Source organism: Rhipicephalus microplus, chromosome 5 (genome assembly GCF_043290135.1).
Source record: "Rhipicephalus microplus isolate Deutch F79 chromosome 5, USDA_Rmic, whole genome shotgun sequence".
Taxonomy (NCBI): Eukaryota; Metazoa; Arthropoda; class Arachnida; order Ixodida; family Ixodidae; genus Rhipicephalus; species Rhipicephalus microplus.
The window spans coordinates 40,820,909-40,833,781 of NC_134704.1; the positions used below are offsets into that span (position 1 = coordinate 40,820,909).

Sequence of the window (12,873 nt, forward strand, 5' to 3'; positions counted from 1 at the left end):
TGACGTTCGTCGGTTGCCGCCTCTCGTCTTCGCTGAAGCGAGCGAGCCAAAAAAAAAAAAAAAAACGCCGAACCTCGTTGCCGGTAGCGGTGCTTCTCGCCAAGAAGATACCCGCCCTGGGAAACTCGAGTGCGTGCTCCCGAAAGCGTCGTCCTGTTTGCTAGGGAGTCTGCCTGCTTGCTTCGGTTATCTTGCCACCTGAACTTGGGATTGCGCGATGCCCCCTACACACTCCCCTCCCTTCTCTTCGCGTTTAGTTTCTTTACATTTTTTTTTTTCTCTCATTTGACGTGCGTGTCTGGGTATATCTGTTCCAGCGCGGCGTCAAAGCATGTGTCTCTCCGCGTGAGTGTGTGTGCCTAGTGCGGAACTGAAGAGGGCACTTTCAGTTTCTCCTCTGCATATCACGTCACTGAAATCGCGGCTTTGCCTTGTTTTGCTCAGGTTGTGGTCGAAGGTCGTTACGATGTCGACGCGATTCACATTACTGCACTTTTGTTGCGGGGACGTTTTCTTTGTGAAAGTCTTGATAGTTATTCTGATATATATTTTTGTGGACCCTATTTGTTTTCAATGTTGTAGGCCCGTGTAGCTCAGATTTGGGTGCACGTTAAAGAACCCCAGGTGGTCTAAATTTCCGGAGCCCTCCACTACGGCGTCTCTCATAATCATATAGTGGTTTTGGGACGTTAAACCCCACATATCAATCAATCAAATTTGTTTTCAATGGGTTATTTTTTGACACGCAACTGAGCATGCGCTACTTTTCATGTCTGAATGTGGCCTAGAAACCGCTGTGAGCGCGCGGACCGGAGACACACACACACACACACACACACACACACACACACACACACACACACACACACACACACACACACACACACACACACACACACACACACGCACACACACACACACACACACACGCGCGCGAGTATGTTTGCATGTATGTATGTATGCATGTATGTTCGTGGGATGCATGTATGTATGTAGCGCACGCGTGTGTGCATGCATGTATGTATGTATGTAGCGCACGTATTGTACGGCGATAGCACTCGTCTCTATCAATGTGAATTGTGTAAGGATTGTGTTGAAGAAGGTTTCGTTCGTGATGAGTGTAAGGACATAGGGAGATTTTTTCAAAAATTCAGTAACATAAAAAAACGAAAAAAGAATTTGGCCTGCGCAGGGATCGAACCTACGACCTTCGCGTTATTAGCACGACGCTCTAACCGACTGAGCTAGCAGGCCAGACGGTGGAAGTGCCACTCGAGGAACAAAGCTGCTCGGACATAGCGACGTGTCGTTTCAAAGCTTGAACGTGGAACTGGGCGTTCTGCTTTTCTGAAGGTCCGCTACATCTTTACTCGCGCCATGCGCCTTCATCCAGATCCTGGTCCCGAAAGATCTGATTTCTGCTGTATGAGATTCGAATGTGGGAGTGCGTTCCTCCTTGGTCAAAAGCGTGTGCCTACAATTTTAAAATTTACACACTCTAACGCCTTACACTTACGTCATTTGGACCGCATTCTCTTCGCTTACCTCCTGACAGGGGCGGCGCCAGGGGGGGGGGGGGGGGCAAGGGGGGGCTGGAGCTCCCCCAAAATTCTCGCCTGCCCCCCCCCCCCCCCCCCCATGCCCACCCAAGTGCCCGGAAGCATATTGTAGCGAAACGTCGGGGTTGTTCAAGTTAGGCGCATCGGACGACCAGGGAGACGAATAAGTGTGGTTGAAACTCCGCGGAGGCAATTGATGAGAAGTCAACACGATGAATTCGGGGAGCACTCATTGGGGGTTTATTTAGCTAACACAACTCCAAATTACAAAATGCACTGGGTTACAAAGACAAAACATAGAAAATGGTGGCATACCCCTCGGCCCGCATAGCTGGTCTCCGGTGGTGAGATCCGCCGTTGACCCCGACTCCGCTCCGCTCACTTTTCAAGTTCAAACATCCTCTTTTTAACCCTTGGTCGTACAAAGAGTCTTCACAAAAACCAGTCACATGTTCGGACTCGCAGCATCTCAACCAATCACAGAAACACTTTCATAAAAGGCACTACATTTGTAAAAACCTCCTTACCAAAATGAAACACGCAAAGGGAAAGGTCCTCCGCACGTGACACTCTCTCCCATACCAGGCCGTGCTGCTTCCTTCGGTCGACTACCGTCGGCGGCCGTTCCCACGCTCGGGCCCCGTAAGTTCTTTCATTAACTGTTGCTTTCTAGAAGCGTCCTTAAGAGCGATGGGTACACCATTGCTTACCAGGTGCACATGCGACAGCGAGGCGCCCCGACATCCTAACAACAGCGCGAGAGAATATGGTCGTTTACCTGCCGCCACTATGTCTAGGTCAGGCTAAGTGGTCGCGTCCCCATGTCATTCTCAATGACACGCGTGCCTGTTAACAATGGCTTAGACTCGGACGGTGGCGCCGGACCTGCCTCCTGCTAGACGCTTTTCCTAGTAAGCTTTCCCCTTCTAATCCCGAACGGGGGCGGCCTTGACTGCTCCGTTGGTACGCCGTAAATGCAGCGTGTAGGCTCCTGTCCCAGGCTGGAAAACACGATTTACCCCACATTCCATTAAAGTCAAAAGCCGAAGCTCTGTAATGGCCAGAGAAACAAACCCAAAGGTAGAAGAGTACAAAGAAAGACTTAAAAAAGAAGCAGAGGAGTTGGTTTTGCACAAATTTCCTGAGAAGATACTGGAGCTGGAAACCTTGCTCTCGCGACACCTCCCCCCTACGAAAAAGAGTGCCCCACTCGTTTTATCTGCAAAACACGACAATAAATAGACTAATTATACAAAAAGGTTTTGCATTCAACAAGTGTGTGAGATGTTTTAAAAAAATTACATAAAACAACAGGTGAAAAACAAAACAAAATCATTGGACACAGAAATATATGGGTTCACTCATCGGTACTGCAATACAATTCAGTGTCCGTTTCGTAAGCACTGACATTCTGTTGTGCGTTGTTATTACTTAAAAATGTCCTCCAGTCCGAGTAAAGTTCAGTGTCCGTGTCGTAGCTTTCGCACTGCTGTACTGGAACACTGGTCTGTGTCCCGCGCACACAATGTTGCAAACGGAGTTCCTGACCCACTCGCGAACCGCACTCGCGCACATCACCATTGGAGCCGCACTCGCGCACAACACTTTGATGCAATCCGTGGTCATCTCTCCTTGAACTGCACTCGCGCACAACACTTCGATGCAATCCGTGGTCATCTCTCCTGGCACTTCCCTCGCGCACATCACCACCGAGATCGCGCACCTCATGATTATCATCAGACTCATCGTCCGCGTCGTCGGCATCGGAGCCCAATCGAACGTGGCAGGGCTTTAAACGCGCCACATTCACAACGTCACGTTTTTTCCCAGTTTGGTCTACCACCTCCCAGTTGTTCTCGGCTACCTGGCGCACAAGACGGAAAGGTCCGTGATATTTGTGAAGAAGCTTTGTCGTCTTCCCTTTCGCCCGGGAGGGAGTCCACAAGTACACCAAGTCGCCCTGATGATAAACAACACTTCGTCGCCTAGCATCATAGCTGCGCTTGTTCTTCTCCTGCTGACGCTTCTCCCGTTCATTTACTATTTTTCGAGCCTGCCGCAGCCTGCGGGCCACTTTCATTGCATCCAGGGTGTAGTCGAATCCGCGTTGCGCGCCCGACCCTACATCCACCGGTAGTGTCGGTTCATGTCCGTGAAGAAGAAAGAAGGGAGTGAATCCAGTCGTCTCGTGGGTGGAAGAATTGTATGCCAATAGAACGTACGGTAGGAATTCATCCCAGTCGCGGTGGTGTGAGGAAACGTACATGCTGAGCATGTCAGCCAACGTGCGGTTAAAACGCTCGCACAAGCCGTTGGCCTGTGGGTGGTATGCTGTTGTGGTGGCATGCTCGCTACCCACGAGCCGGAATACTTCTTCGGTCAAGTTGGCGACAAAGTGCTGCCCACGATCGCTTATTACTTTCTCCGGGGCACCATGACGTAGGACGATTTGTTCGACGAAAGCTCTGGCTGCTTCTGCGGCAGTGGCCGCTGGACACGCGACAGCCTCGACCCATTTCGTATGGTAGTCGGTAATCACGACGATGTAGCGGTTCCCTGCTTTGGATTTAGTGAAAGGCCCAATGAAGTCCATGCCCACCTGCTGAAAAGGTCGACCTGCAGGTGGGATCGGTTGGAGGAAACCGACCGGCCTCCCCGGTGGTTGCTTTCGTGTCTGGCAGTCGGGGCAGGAGAGAACGTACTTGATTACGTACGAGAACATCTTCGGCCAGAAATATCGGCAACGAACTTTCTCCCATGTGCGCTTGACACCTAAGTGGCCTGCCGTGGTGGCGTCATGGCAGTACCTTAAAATCTCAGATCTCAAGCGCTTGGGGACAACGAGCGCAGCACGATCCTCCTGAAACCCTTTCGCCCTTCGATACAGTACACCGTCGATCAACCGAAAGCTCCGTGCCGTTCTTTTAATTTTCCTGACAACGGGCGCATCTGGGTGCTCGAGGTGCTGCATAATTTCTTTCATCCATGGGTCTGCCCTCTGCTTTTTTCCAACATCCACCTGATCCAGAACCAGCAACGGTAAGGGGTTTTCTTCGCTTACAGGCGCGGGATCATGAGGAAGGCGGGAAAGCGTGTCGGCATTTCCATTCTTGAGGCCAGGGCGGTGTCGCAACGTTATGTCGAATTCCTGAAGCAACAGGGACCATCGCATAAGACGACCGTTCGGATTCCTTACTTTCATTAGCCAAGCCAGGCTGGCTTGGTCAGTCACGACCGTGAACTTAGAACCAAAGACGTAGGGCCGAAACTGTCCGCAGGCGTACACAACGGCGAGGCATTCTTTCTCAGTGGTACTGTAGTTCATCTCAGCCTTGTTAAGGTGGCGGCTGGCATAGGCGACGACTCTCTCTTCAGTTCCAATTTTCTGTACAAGCACGGCGCCAATGCCGTAATCACAGGCATCAGTGTGCACCTCTATCGGCTTTCCCGGCTCAAATTGACGCAGAATTGGGGCTGTGATCAGCTTCTCTTTGAGGGTTTGCATGGCCACTTCGCATGCCGCATCCCAGACGAAAGGAACATCCTTTTTGGTTAAGTTGGTCAGAGGTCGAGAAATGCGAGAGAAATCTTTGATGAATCGCCGATAGTAGTTACAGATTCCGAGAAAGCTCTGTACACCTTTCTTGTTTCGTGGCTCTGGGAATTTTTCGATCGCTGCTACTTTGTCTGGGTCCGGCCGGATGCTTTCACCTGTGAGAATGTGTCCAAGATATTTAATCTCCTGGCGAGCGAAGCTGCATTTCTCGGACTTCAGTCGTAAGTTGGCCACGTCCAAAGCCGAAAACACACTTTCCAAATCTTGCAAATGAGTTGCCATGGTCTTCGAGAAAATAACGATGTCGTCCAAGTAGGCCAAACAAACTCTCCAGAGAAGACCACTGAGGACTTTGTTAATCATTCTCTGGAATGTGGCAGGGGCGTTGCAAAAGCCGAAAGGGACAACATTGAATTCGTACAGGCCGGGTCCACAGGCAAATGCGGTCTTTTGCTTATCTTCCTCCTTGATGCCCACTTGCCAGTAGCCTGAGGTTAGATCAAGTGTGGTGAAGTATTTTGACCCCTGTAGCACGTCGAGAATGTCATCAATTCGTGGCAGTGGGTGCACATCTTTTTTAGTGACCTCATTGACTCTGCGGAAATCGACGCAGAAACACCAAGTCCCATTTGGCTTCTTCACGAGGACGACAGGTGATGACCAAGGACTGTGAGACTCTCTAATTATCCCATCGCGCAGCATTTCTTCTACTTGTTGCTCAATCTGTTGTCTTTCAAAAGGGGAATGACGATATGGGTGCTGATGAATTGGTCGAGAATCACCTGTGTCGATCACATGTTCAGCGACATGAGTCTGCCGGATGGGGTTGTTACTGCTCGTAAATAGATGGCGGTATTTCTCAATGAGTGACAGCAGTTCATCCCGCTCAGGTGGCTGTAGGTGATCCCCAGTCTCTATGTCAAACTCTTGAGGCACTTGATCGTTCTCGGGGGCCGTGATTGCCAGCTGTGCGTCATGAATAGATGAAGCCCATCCAAGCTTTGTTCCGCTGAGCAGGTTTACTGGCGACATGGTAGGATTAGCTATGCGAATGAGGCCTCTCCCATGCACGATCCTCGTTATTGTGCGTGCAACCTGAAGTCCGTTTCTGAGCGTGCTGTTCGGTTCGACGATGTGAATTCCGTCCCTTGCGACCTTTACTTCAATAGCGACTTCTGTGCGAGGTTCAATGCGAATTTGCTCGTGGCACCGCACTGCAAGTACATCATTATGTTCGGGGGCACTTGAGTCTATACGTAGCCGGAAAATTTCACCGTTTAGTTGCAGCTCTTTTTTGGAAAAGTCAATGAGAAGCCGGGCTGCTCGACAAAAAGGAAGACCACCGAGTAGCTCGTACGGGCAATCCTTGACCACTAAAAACGTCTCGTGAACTTTGGTGGTGCCAAATTCAAGTTTTATTTCAGCTCCGCCATTGGGGGTGAGCAAGCCTCCGCCGATTCCTCGGATGAATATGTCTTTTCTCGATTTGAATGAAGCACCTATTTTGTTAGCTAATTCTTCTGAGATGACATTTACGGCCGAGCCGGTGTCAATTACAAGTTTTGTTTCTGTACCGTTGGCTCGTGTGGGGACTGTGAGAAGCTGACCTTCCGACAATGTGCCGATGGGGCGGCCGGGCTGGCCCCCTAGGCCCGGCCGTTCTCGTTTCCCGAAGGATTAGGCTGTACATTCTGATTGCCGTGGAGCTCCGCCTGATCGTTCCTGTCATCTCGGAACCGCTGCGAGCACTGTTGTGCTATGTGACCTATGCGGCGGCAAATCTGGCATCGGGGACGCCCGTCGTTGGCACGGGAAGTTCTCTGAGGCCACGGCATTGGGGGGCGACGCACCTCGTCTTCGATGCTTTTTAGCCGGTCAGACAGCACGGCGATCGAGTCCGCAATCGCTTTTAGGTCTCTTTCGCTGTCAGAAGCCTCCCGTGGGCAACGCAATTCGGCCGCGGCGCAAGTGGCGACACACGTAGGAGGAGAGTACCCTGTCGCTGCAGTGGGTGCGAACCCTACGGGATGCGCGATGTTTTGCATCCACGACTGTAATCCGGTGGAATACTGGATGCCAATCGGTTGTGGCGCCGACGCACGGCTCATCAAAGCTGCCAGATTTATGCGTTGCAAAATTTGGAGGAATGCAGTGCAGCTCTCCGGGTTTGCGATTATCATCTTCTCCAGAATATCCGGACGCAAACCGCGCATAAGGTGCCGCAACCGATCATCTTCCGTCATGGACGGGTTCACTCTTGCACACAGCTGTACGACGTCATAGTAGTACTGCTCGGGGGTTTCGGACGGCAATTGGATGCGGTTTTGTAGCCGTAAATGGGCGATCTCGACTGGGTGGCGACTCGTAAAGGACGTTTTAAGTAGCGTCGCCCATTCTTCCCATGTATTAGGAGCACCGGTTAGAATTTGAGTGGTGTGCCACTTTTTCGCATCTCCGTCTAAAGTCAGGTATAGAAATTTCACCTTTGTGGCTTGGTCCCAATTATTAAGCGACGCTACATGTTCGTAGCAAAGTAGCCACTCTGAAATAGATTCCTCCGGCGCGCCTCTAAAGACTGGTGGTCCGACGAATGGTTTAACTTGGGGGGTAGACATAGCAGAGAAGAAGGTAGGGGGTTCCGTCATAGTAGAGCAGTCAGAGGTAGGTTCCTGATATTTGTTGTTGACTCGGGGCATAATTTCAGAGCGGGACTATCGTTACCGAGCAACCTCCACCACTTTGTAGCGAAACGTCGGGGTTGTTCAAGTTAGGCGCATCGGACGACCAGGGAGACGAATAAGTGTGGTTGAAACTCCGCGGAGGCAATTGATGAGAAGTCAACACGATGAATTCGGGGAGCACTCATTGGGGGTTTATTTAGCTAACACAACTCCAAATTACAAAATGCACTGGGTTACAAAGACAAAACATAGAAAATGGTGGCATACCCCTCGGCCCGCATAGCTGGTCTCCGGTGGTGAGATCCGCCGTTGACCCCGACTCCGCTCCGCTCACTTTTCAAGTTCAAACATCCTCTTTTTAACCCTTGGTCGTACAAAGAGTCTTCACAAAAACCAGTCACATGTTCGGACTCGCAGCATCTCAACCAATCACAGAAACACTTTCATAAAAGGCACTACATTTGTAAAAACCTCCTTACCAAAATGAAACACGCAAAGGGAAAGGTCCTCCGCACGTGACACTCTCTCCCATACCAGGCCGTGCTGCTTCCTTCGGTCGACTACCGTCGGCGGCCGTTCCCACGCTCGGGCCCCGTAAGTTCTTTCATTAACTGTTGCTTTCTAGAAGCGTCCTTAAGAGCGATGGGTACACCATTGCTTACCAGGTGCACATGCGACAGCGAGGCGCCCCGACATCCTAACAACAGCGCGAGAGAATATGGTCGTTTACCTGCCGCCACTATGTCTAGGTCAGGCTAAGTGGTCGCGTCCCCATGTCATTCTCAATGACACGCGTGCCTGTTAACAATGGCTTAGACTCGGACGGTGGCGCCGGACCTGCCTCCTGCTAGACGCTTTTCCTAGTAAGCTTTCCCCTTCTAATCCCGAACGGGGGCGGCCTTGACTGCTCCGTTGGTACGCCGTAAATGCAGCGTGTAGGCTCCTGTCCCAGGCTGGAAAACACGATTTACCCCACATTCCATTAAAGTCAAAAGCCGAAGCTCTGTAATGGCCAGAGAAACAAACCCAAAGGTAGAAGAGTACAAAGAAAGACTTAAAAAAGAAGCAGAGGAGTTGGTTTTGCACAAATTTCCTGAGAAGATACTGGAGCTGGAAACCTTGCTCTCGCGACAATATATTGAAAACCTAGTAGGAGCACAGCTTGCTTGCCCCCCCGGAGGAACTCACTTTTCGTGGTTGCCCCCCAGTAAAAACATCCTGGCGCCCCCCCTGCCTCCTGACTTGGCTTTCTGTAAAATTCGCTTTGATAAGTTCGCGCTATTGGTTTTCTATTTAATTGACTTAAGCCCATTGCACGTCACGGTGGTAGGAGCTGCCCCACGATGTTTTTTTGCTTGATTTTATTTTTGGGACGCACGCACGCGTACACACACACAATCCTGTACACTTTGTAGTTTTTTTGATAGCTCACATGAGTGTGTCGATGCCCACGATGCACGACAGCGTCAGCGAGGAGAAACGGAAATGTTTTTGTAGATTTCCAGCAGCATTTGAAACCCTTTTCGACTGACTAGACAGAGCGAGTCGCGACAGACAAACAGATTGGAATGAAGCTGCTCTTTAGAAAGTAATGATGTGCAATGTACGTGCCAACTCCATCAAATCCATTTCTTTCTTTCTTTCTTTCTTTCTTTCTTTCTTTCTTTCTTTCTTTCTTTCTTTCTTTCTTTCTTTCTTTCTTCTAAAAAGAGATCGCGCGATGATGACGTCACCGTAGTTTGCGTCTCGCCTGTTGTCGCGTCATATCCAACAAAGCTGCGGCCTGCTTTTCATGTCTCTTACTTTTTTTGTTTAAGTCTCACTGCTGCTTTTCTTCGCGTCTTTTAGAGCGCTCGCTCAGCAGGTGTGATGCCGCGCTCGTTAAAAACGTTCCCAAAGGGGCTTGTAAAACGTGACGAGTTAGCAGCGAGTCTTCTTTTTTTGAAAAATCCGGCGATGCTTCCTTCGCGTCGCGTTTCTGTATACACAAGAAACGACTTCTTCTCGAGACGTCTCTTGCAGCTGCGTCGGCGGCGTCCGTTTGTCAGCGTGACGTCTCTATAGCACTTCTCGGTTCCTTCGGCCGTGTGTCCCCCCGATCTTTCCTATCTCTCACTCGTATGCGAAAGCGCTCCGTCTTCTACATCTTTGTCCTCCTACTGTCCTTTTAGGGGCGAAGCTCCTTAGGGCGTGGGCTGTGCGTCCCCTGTATGTAGCCACCTCTAGTTTAGTTCTTGCAGTGTTCACTAGATGGCGGTACCGTCCCCTGTATGTAGCCACCTCTAGTTTAGTTCTTGCAGTGTTCACTAGATGGCGGTGCTTGTAGCTGATGATAAAAAAGATGCACGATGTTTTAAACTAGACGGCGGTACTTGTTGTTGATGATAAAAGATGCGAGATGTTATAAAATAGGAATGATGTCACATATGGCGCGTGTCATTGGTTGAAGGCAATCGTTCGATTTAGTGCGGCGACGTACGCTAGGGGGAGCGATGTAATAAAATCGAGTGGGCAAAATGTACAGAGGATTCATGGTTTACCAGGTTTACCTCCGGAGCTTCGCCCACTCATCATCATTCACTCGTGGATATGGCGGCACTTTTTCTACTATCTTTTTTTATTTTCTTATCCCATCCCCAACAAGGCACTGCCCCGTGTCGCCCAAGAGGCAGACAGAAATTAGGTGCCTCCTTCATTTCTTCGAGAACCGCTACTTCTCGACACCCCTTTGAAGGCCTTGTTTGCTTGTCTTGCCTTATCGTTCGGGCGGCTCTAGTCAAAGGCTCCTAGGCAACCGTTGTAACGACCGCGTTTATAGTCGGTGACAAACCGCGAATTACGAGTATATCTCCCGTGTACAGCCATGCAGTTGCGAGTGTACACCTGTACAGTATGACGTATTGGTATGACGTTGGCGTGACGTCATACCGATGAACACACCCGTGCGGTCAATCACTTTCACTCATTTTCGTGACGTCAAGCAGTCTTGCGTTTTGGGGACGGTTCTCTTTATACCGTACCCGTGTATCTTCTCGTTGCTGGAATCCTGATATCAGTTTTCAAATAAATGTCATGATTTACGTATGGGCAACGAACTTGTACTTAGCAATACCGTATTTACTCTACTGTAACGCGAGGGATGAATTTTCATTTCGTCGACGAAAATAAAAAGAGCAGTAGTTTTGGTATTTGGCTGTAACGCGAGGGATCGACTTTTGGCAGCAAAAATCTGAAGAAAAAAATCGCGTTGCGTTCGAGTAAATAGTGTAAGCGTTGCGTTTACATTTGTCGAGAAAATGAGCGTAAAACCCTAAAGTTTCGACTTCGCATTCGACTTAAACCTACGTTTCAACCTTATCTGGCCTTGCTGTCTGGAGTCTAAACTACGTAGTTCTCATTCGGAGGTGAAGGGCAAGTATGCCGTGCTTTCGCGAGTGACTCTTGTACTGAATTCTTATTGGCTGTCGCCTATTACTCATTCACTTGCCACTCTGGTGCGCGTGTCTGTCGGCCATGACTGCAGCGACGTGATTAGCGGGGATTGTTTCCGCGTTCATTCGGAACCCCGCTTACTATCTGCCCGTGTCGCTTGCGGCTTTGCCTTTATTTCCGTTCGAGCCGCTTGTTTATGCCAGCCGCGTTCGACGTCCGGTGTATACATACTGTCGTGCTGTTAGACTAACGAGCGTGAGCGTAAATCTTGTTACACATTTCGGTAGTGGCATCGTACGCGAAAAATCCGGTATACCGCGAAATCTTCAGAAATGCGGCCATGGAAGGTGCGCCGATCGTATGCCTAACCGCCACGGTGGTCTCTTATAGTTATGGTTGATTCATTGATTGGTTTGTGGGGTTTAACGTCCCAAAACCACCGTATGATTATGAGAGACGCCGTAGTGGAGGGCTCCGGAAATTTAGACTACCTGGGGTTCTTTAACGTGCACCTAAATCTGAGTATACGGGCCTACAACATTTCCGCCTCTATCGGAAATGCAGCCGCCGCAGCCGGGATTCGATCCCGCGACCTGCGGGTCAGCAGCCGAGTACCTTAGCCACTAGACCACCGCGGCGAGGCCTCGTTTAGTTATGGTGCTAATTTCATTTATTTATTTGGTGCTCACTCATGGTGCTCAATCATTTATTTAACGTGCCCTGAAACAACCGTTGAGGTCTAAGTGCAGGCGCACGCAAAAAATGATACAATACAAATAAACAGTAAAACAATACAAATAAACAATACAATAGTCACTCTTCAGAAAAATCAAACAAAGAGTGAAAATACACAGAAAAAAAGAAATAAGCACAATATGGGAATAATAAAAATACAAAACGAGAATCGTGGAAAGGAAGTGAAGAATAAAGGGGAATATGCACAGCTATGTAGAAACGTTCCTGAAAGACGGAAAGGGAATAATCTGTAAATTGTGAAAAATTGTTAAGACAGTGCAGCGCTGGGATAAAAACAATGACAGTGGACTGTGAAAAAACATCAAGATCATGAAAGTTAACATTATATAGACTGTGCATTCTGTGTGGAGTGTTGAAAGAAGTTGGCGGGTACATGAAATGGCCTATTCTCTCTGGTTAACTTACGCGGAATCCAAAAATTCACTTAACTTAGAAGTAAAGGGCAGGATAGCATACCGCGAACTAGTTTGTAAAGAAATAATACGTCAGCGCGATTTCGTCGGCAGTGAAGTGATGGCAGTGATAATAATCTGGCAGTGTTAGAACGAGATCCAGAGTCATCTCTAGCAAAACGATGATTGTAAATGCTTATGATTTTTTTTCCTGCACTCACTCAGTGGCGTTACTGCCATATTTAGCGATGCTATTCCAGATCAGATATGCATATTCAAGTTGAGGAACACATACCGGGGTGTACAATTTGGGGAAGGCTCTATATAAATGACCGGTCTTGATCCTAAAATTTTCTTACTAACCCCGCACTTTGTATCTAAGTGACGCGACCATGAATGGAAAACTCGTGAAATTGGTTGCCGTACTGATGTGTACAAGGTTCTTTCTTTCCCCATTCCATTGAGGCCTGGAATAAACTACCAGGTAATATTGTTAA

At 49.2% G+C, this 12,873-nt stretch overlaps 1 protein-coding gene and 1 non-coding gene across 5 annotated transcripts in view; one reads left to right on the forward strand and one right to left on the reverse strand.

Annotated features, from left to right (window-relative positions):
- LOC119174679 (uncharacterized) overlaps positions 1 to 12,873 on the forward strand; it is a 129,829-nt gene that overhangs the window by 72,876 nt on the left and 44,080 nt on the right. The gene's annotated exons all lie outside the window — the stretch shown is intronic.
- On the reverse strand, positions 1,181 to 1,254 carry TRNAI-AAU (transfer RNA isoleucine (anticodon AAU)). Its single transcript has one exon. It is a non-coding gene; the product is annotated as a tRNA-Ile (tRNA).